The sequence below is a fragment of the Pseudophryne corroboree genome, chromosome 5 (genome assembly GCF_028390025.1).
Source record: "Pseudophryne corroboree isolate aPseCor3 chromosome 5, aPseCor3.hap2, whole genome shotgun sequence".
NCBI classification, from domain to species: Eukaryota; Metazoa; Chordata; class Amphibia; order Anura; family Myobatrachidae; genus Pseudophryne; species Pseudophryne corroboree.
The window spans coordinates 58,394,659-58,400,195 of record NC_086448.1 but is presented as its reverse complement, the minus strand read 5'-3'; the positions used below and the strand labels follow the sequence as shown (position 1 = coordinate 58,400,195).

At 46.6% G+C, this 5,537-nt stretch overlaps 1 pseudogene; it reads right to left on the bottom strand.

Moving 5' to 3' along the window:
• Positions 1-5,211: 5,211 nt before the first annotated feature.
• Positions 5,212-5,330, bottom strand: LOC134930697 (5S ribosomal RNA; annotated as a pseudogene).
• Positions 5,331-5,537: the final 207 nt, after the last annotated feature.

Genomic DNA, 5,537 nt, shown 5'->3' with positions numbered 1-5,537 from the left:
CAATGAGGTAGCTGTGTGACTAAGCTAAGCGACCCAAGTGGCCGACACAAACACCTGGCCCATCTAGGAGTGGCACTGCAGTGTCAGACAGGATGGCAGATTAAAAAAATTGTCCCCAAACAGCACATGATGCAAAGAAAAAAAGAGGCGCACCAAGGTCGCTGTGTGACTAAGCTAAGCGACCCAAGTGGCCGACACAAACACCTGGCCCATCTAGGAGTGGCACTGCAGTGTCAGGCAGGATGGCACTTCAAAAAAATTGTCCCCAAACAGCACATGATGCAAAGAAAAATGAAAGAAAAAAGAGGTGCAAGATGGAATTGTCCTTGGGCCCTCCCACCCACCCTTATGTTGTATAAACAGGACATGCACACTTTAATGAACCCATCATTTCAGCGACAGGGTCTGCCACACGACTGTGACTGAAATGACTGGTTGGTTTGTGCCACCACCAAAAAAAGAAGCAATCAATCTCTCCTTGCACAAACTGGCTCTACAGAGGCAAGATGTCCACCTCATCATCATCCTCCGATTCCTCACCCCTTTCACTGTGTACATCCCCCTCCTCACAGATTATTAATTCGTCCCCACTAGAATCTACCATCTCAGGTCCCTGTGTACTTTCTGGAGGCAATTGCTGCTGGTGAATGTCTCCACGGAGGAATTGATTATAATTCATTTTGATGAACATCATCTTCTCCACATTTTCTGGAAGTAACCTCGTACGCCGATTGCTGACAAGGTGAGTGGCTGCACTAAACACTCTTTCGGAGTACACACTGGAGGGTGGGCAACTTAGGTAGAATAAAGCCAGTTTGTGCAAGGGCCTCCAAATTGCCTCTTTTTCCTGCCAGTATACGTACGGACTGTCTGACGTGCCTACTTGGATGCGGTCACTCATATAATCCTCCACCATTCTTTCAATGGTGAGAGAATCATATGCAGTGACAGTAGACGACATGTCAGTAATCGTTGGCAGGTCCTTCAGTCCGGACCAGATGTCAGCAGTCGCTCCAGACTGCCCTGCATCACCACCAGCGGGTGGGCTCGGAATTCTTAGCCTTTTCCTCGCAGCCCCAGTTGCGGGAGAATGTGAAGGAGGAGATGTTGACGGGTCACGTTCCGCTTGACTTGACAATTTTCTCACCAGCAAGTCTTTGAACCTCTGCAGACTTGTGTCTGCCGGAAAGAGAGATACAACTTAGGTTTTAAATCTAGGATCGAGCACGGTGGCCAAAATGTAGTGCTCTGATTTCAACAGATTGACCACCCGTGAATCCTGGTTAAGCGAATTAAGGGCTCCATCCACAAGTCCCACATGCCTAGCGGAATCGCTCTGTTTTAGCTCCTCCTTCAATGTCTCCATCTTCTTCTGCAAAAGCCTGATGAGGGGAATGACCTGACTCAGGCTGGCAGTGTCTGAACTGACTTCACGTGTGGCAAGTTCAAAGGGTTGCAGAACCTTGCACAACGTTGAAATCATTCCCCACTGCGCTTGAGTCAGGTGCATTCCCCCTCCTTTGCCTATATCGTGGGCAGATGTATAGGCTTGAATGGCCTTTTGCTGCTCCGCCATCCTCTGAAGCATATAGAGGGTTGAATTCCACCTCGTTACCACCTCTTGCTTCAGATGATGGCAGGGCAGGTTCAGGAATTTTTGGTGGTGCTCCAGTCTTTGGCACGCGGTGGCTGAATGCCGAAAGTGGCCTGCAATTCTTCGGGCCACCGACAGCATCTCTTGCACGCCCCTGTCGTTTTTTAAATAATTCTGCACCACCAAATTCAAGGTATGTGCAAAACATGGGACGTGCTGGAATTTGCCCAGATGTAATGCACGCACAATATTGCTGGCGTTGTCCGATGTCACAAATCCCCAGGAGAGTCCAATTGGGGTAAGCCATTCTGCGATGATGTTCCTCAGTTTCCGTAAGAGGTTGTCAGCTGTGTGCCTCTTCTGGAAAGCGGTGATACAAAGCGTAGCCTGCCTAGGAACGAGTTGGCGTTTGCGAGATGCTGCTACTGGTGCCGCCGCTGCTGTTCTTGCTGCGGGAGGCAATACATCTACCCAGTGGGCTGTCACAGTCATATAGTCCTGAGTCTGCCCTGCTCCACTTGTCCACATGTCCGTGGTTAAGTGGACATTGGGTACAACTGCATTTTTTAGGACACTGGTGACTTTTTTTCTAAGGTCTGTGTACATTTTCTGTATCGCCTGCCTAGAGAAATGAAACATAGATGGTATTTGGTACCGGGGACACAGTACTTCAATCAAGTCTCTATTTGCCTCTGAATTAACGGTGGATACCGGAACCACGTTTCTCACCGCCCAGGCTGCCAAGGCCTGAGTTATCCGCTTTGCAGCAGGATGACTGCTGTGATATTTCATCTTCCTCGCAAAGGACTGTTGGACAGTCAATTGCTTACTGGAAGTAGTACAAGTGGTCTTCCGACTTCCCCTCTGGGATGACGATCGACTCCCAGCAGCAACAACAGCAGCGCCAGCAGCAGTAGGCGTTACACTCAAGGATGCATCGGAGGAATCCCAGGCAGGAGAGGACTCGTCAGACTTGCCAGTGACATGGCCTGCAGGACTATTGGCTTTCCTGTGTAAGGAGGAAATTGACACTGAGGGAGTTGGTGGTGTGGTTTGCAGGAGCTTGGTTACAAGAGGAAGGGATTTAGTGGTCAGTGGACTCCTTCCGCTGTCACCCAAAGTTTTTGAACTTGTCACTGACTTCTGATGAATGCGGTTCAGGTGACGTATAAGGGAGGATGTTCCTAGGTGGTTAACGTCCTTACCCCTACTTATTACAGCTTGACAAAGGCAACACACGGCTTGACACCTGTTGTCCGCATTTGTGTTGAAATAATTCCACACCGAAGAGCTGATTTTTTTTGTATTTTGACCAGGCATGTCAATGGCCATATTCGTCCCACGGACAACAGGTGTCTCCCCGGGTGCCTGACTTAAACAAACCACCTCACCATCAGAATCCTCCTTGTCAATTTCCTCCCCAGCGCCAGCAACACCCATATCCTCATCCTGGTGTACTTCAACAGTGACATCTTCAATTTGACTATTAGGAACTGGACTGCGGGTGCTCCTTCCAGCAATTGCAGGGGGCGTGCAAATGGTGGAAGGCGCAAGCTCTTCCCGTCCAGTGTTGGGAAGGTCAGGCATCGCAACCGACACAATTGGACTCTCCTTGGGGATTTGTGATTTAGAAGAACGCACAGTTCTTTGCTGTGCTTTTGCCAGCTTAAGTCTTTACATTTTTCTAGCGAGAGGATGAGTGCTTCCATCCTCATATGAATCTGAACCACTAGCCATGAACATAGGCCAGGGCCTCAGCCGTTCCTTGCCACTCCGTGTCGTAAATGGCATATTGGCAAGCTTACGCTTCTCCTCAGACGCTTTCAATTTAGATTTTTGGGTCATTTTACTGAACTTTTGTTTTTTGGATTTTACATGCTCTCTACTATGACATTGGGCATCGGCCTTGGCAGACGACGTTGATGGCATTTCATCGTCTCGGCCATGACTAGTGGCAGCAGCTTCAGCACGAGGTGGAAGTGGATCTTGATCTTTCCCTATTTTAACCTCCACATTTTTGTTCTCCATTTTTAATGTGTGGAATTATATGCCAGTATCACTAGCAATGGCCTACTACTATATATACTGCGCACAACTGAAATGCACCACAGGTATGGATGGATAGTATACTTGACACAGAGGTAGGTACAGCAGTGGCCTACTCTACCGTACTGCTATATATTATATACTGGTGGTCAGCAAACTGTGCAAAACTGAAATGCACCACAGGTATGGATGGATAGTATACTTGACGACACAGAGGTAGGTACAGCAGTGGCCTACTGTACCGTAATGCTATATATTATATACTGGTGGTCAGCAAACTGTGCAAAACTGAAATGCACCACAGGTATGGATGGATAGTATACTTGACCACACAGAGGTAGGTACAGCAGTGGCCTACTGTACCGTACTGCTATATATTATATACTGGTGGTCAGCAAACTGTGCAAAAATGAAATGCACCACAGGTATGGATGGATAGTATACTTGACACAGAGGTAGGTACAGCAGTGGCCTACTGTACCGTACTGCTATATATTATATACTGGTGGTCAGCAAACTGTGCAAAAATGAAATGCACCACAGGTATGGATGGATAGTATACTTGACGACACAGAGGTAGGTACAGCAGTGGCCTACTGTACCGTACTGCTATATGTTATATACTGGTGGTCAGCAAACTGTGCAAAAATGAAATGCACCACAGGTATCGATGGATAGTATACTTGACGACACAGAGGTAGGTACAGCAGTGGCCTACTGTACCGTACTGCTATATATTATATACTGGTGGTCAGCAAACTGCGCAAAAATGAAATGCACCACAGGTATGGATGGATAGTATACTTGACGACACAGAGGTAGGTACAGCAGTGGCCTACTGTACCGTAATGCTATATATTATATACTGGTGGTCAGCAAACTGTGCAAAAATGAAATGCACCACAGGTATGGATGGATAGTATACTTGACACAGAGGTAGGTACAGCAGTGGCCTACTGTACCGTACTGCTATATATTATATACTGGTGGTCAGCAAACTGTGCAAAAATGAAATGCACCACAGGTATGGATGGATAGTATACTTGACGACACAGAGGTAGGTACAGCAGTGGCCTACTGTACCGTACTGCTATATGTTATATACTGGTGGTCAGCAAACTGTGCAAAAATGAAATGCACCACAGGTATGGATGGATAGTATACTTGACGACACAGAGGTAGGTACAGCAGTGGCCTACTGTACCGTACTGCTATATGTTATATACTGGTGGTCAGCAAACTGCGCAAAAATGAAATGCACCACAGGTATGGATGGATAGTATACTTGACGACACAGAGGTAGGAAAATTCCAACATGTGTCACAACGGCTTTGATATGAAAATTTAGACTAGGAGTTTTGGTCCATTAACCAATGCCTATTGTGATAATATATCCTGGTACCCTGGTAGAGGTTAAACTGCTATTTCTAGGTTTCTGGTCAGCATGTATGGTGATAGAAAAAAACTCTATGTGAGTCTGAGATCAGACAGATTAAAGAGGAAAGAGATATGAAATCAGTAAGGTCAAAGGTTGCTCCAACACTTCTGCTTTTCACACGAGGATAAGGTATTTATTACTGCACCTGAGATTCCCTAGCGGTCTCCCATCTAGGTACTATTCAGGCTCCTCATTGCTTAGCTTCCAAGATCAGGTGAGATTGGGCGTAACCAGTGAGATATGGCAGTAATATCACATAGGTTGTGAATGAGAGAGTGTATGGTTATTGGCGCATACCAAAAGGAGTACTTCTGCTGTCCATTATTGTGCACAGTCTCTCTGTTACTTATGTATTGCAGAGAAATGATATGACTGGCATTAGGATGAGAGAGTACTGAATAAGTAAGATATAGGAAACAGATAAGTACAGGGCCTGCCTTCTACTGTCCACTGTCATAT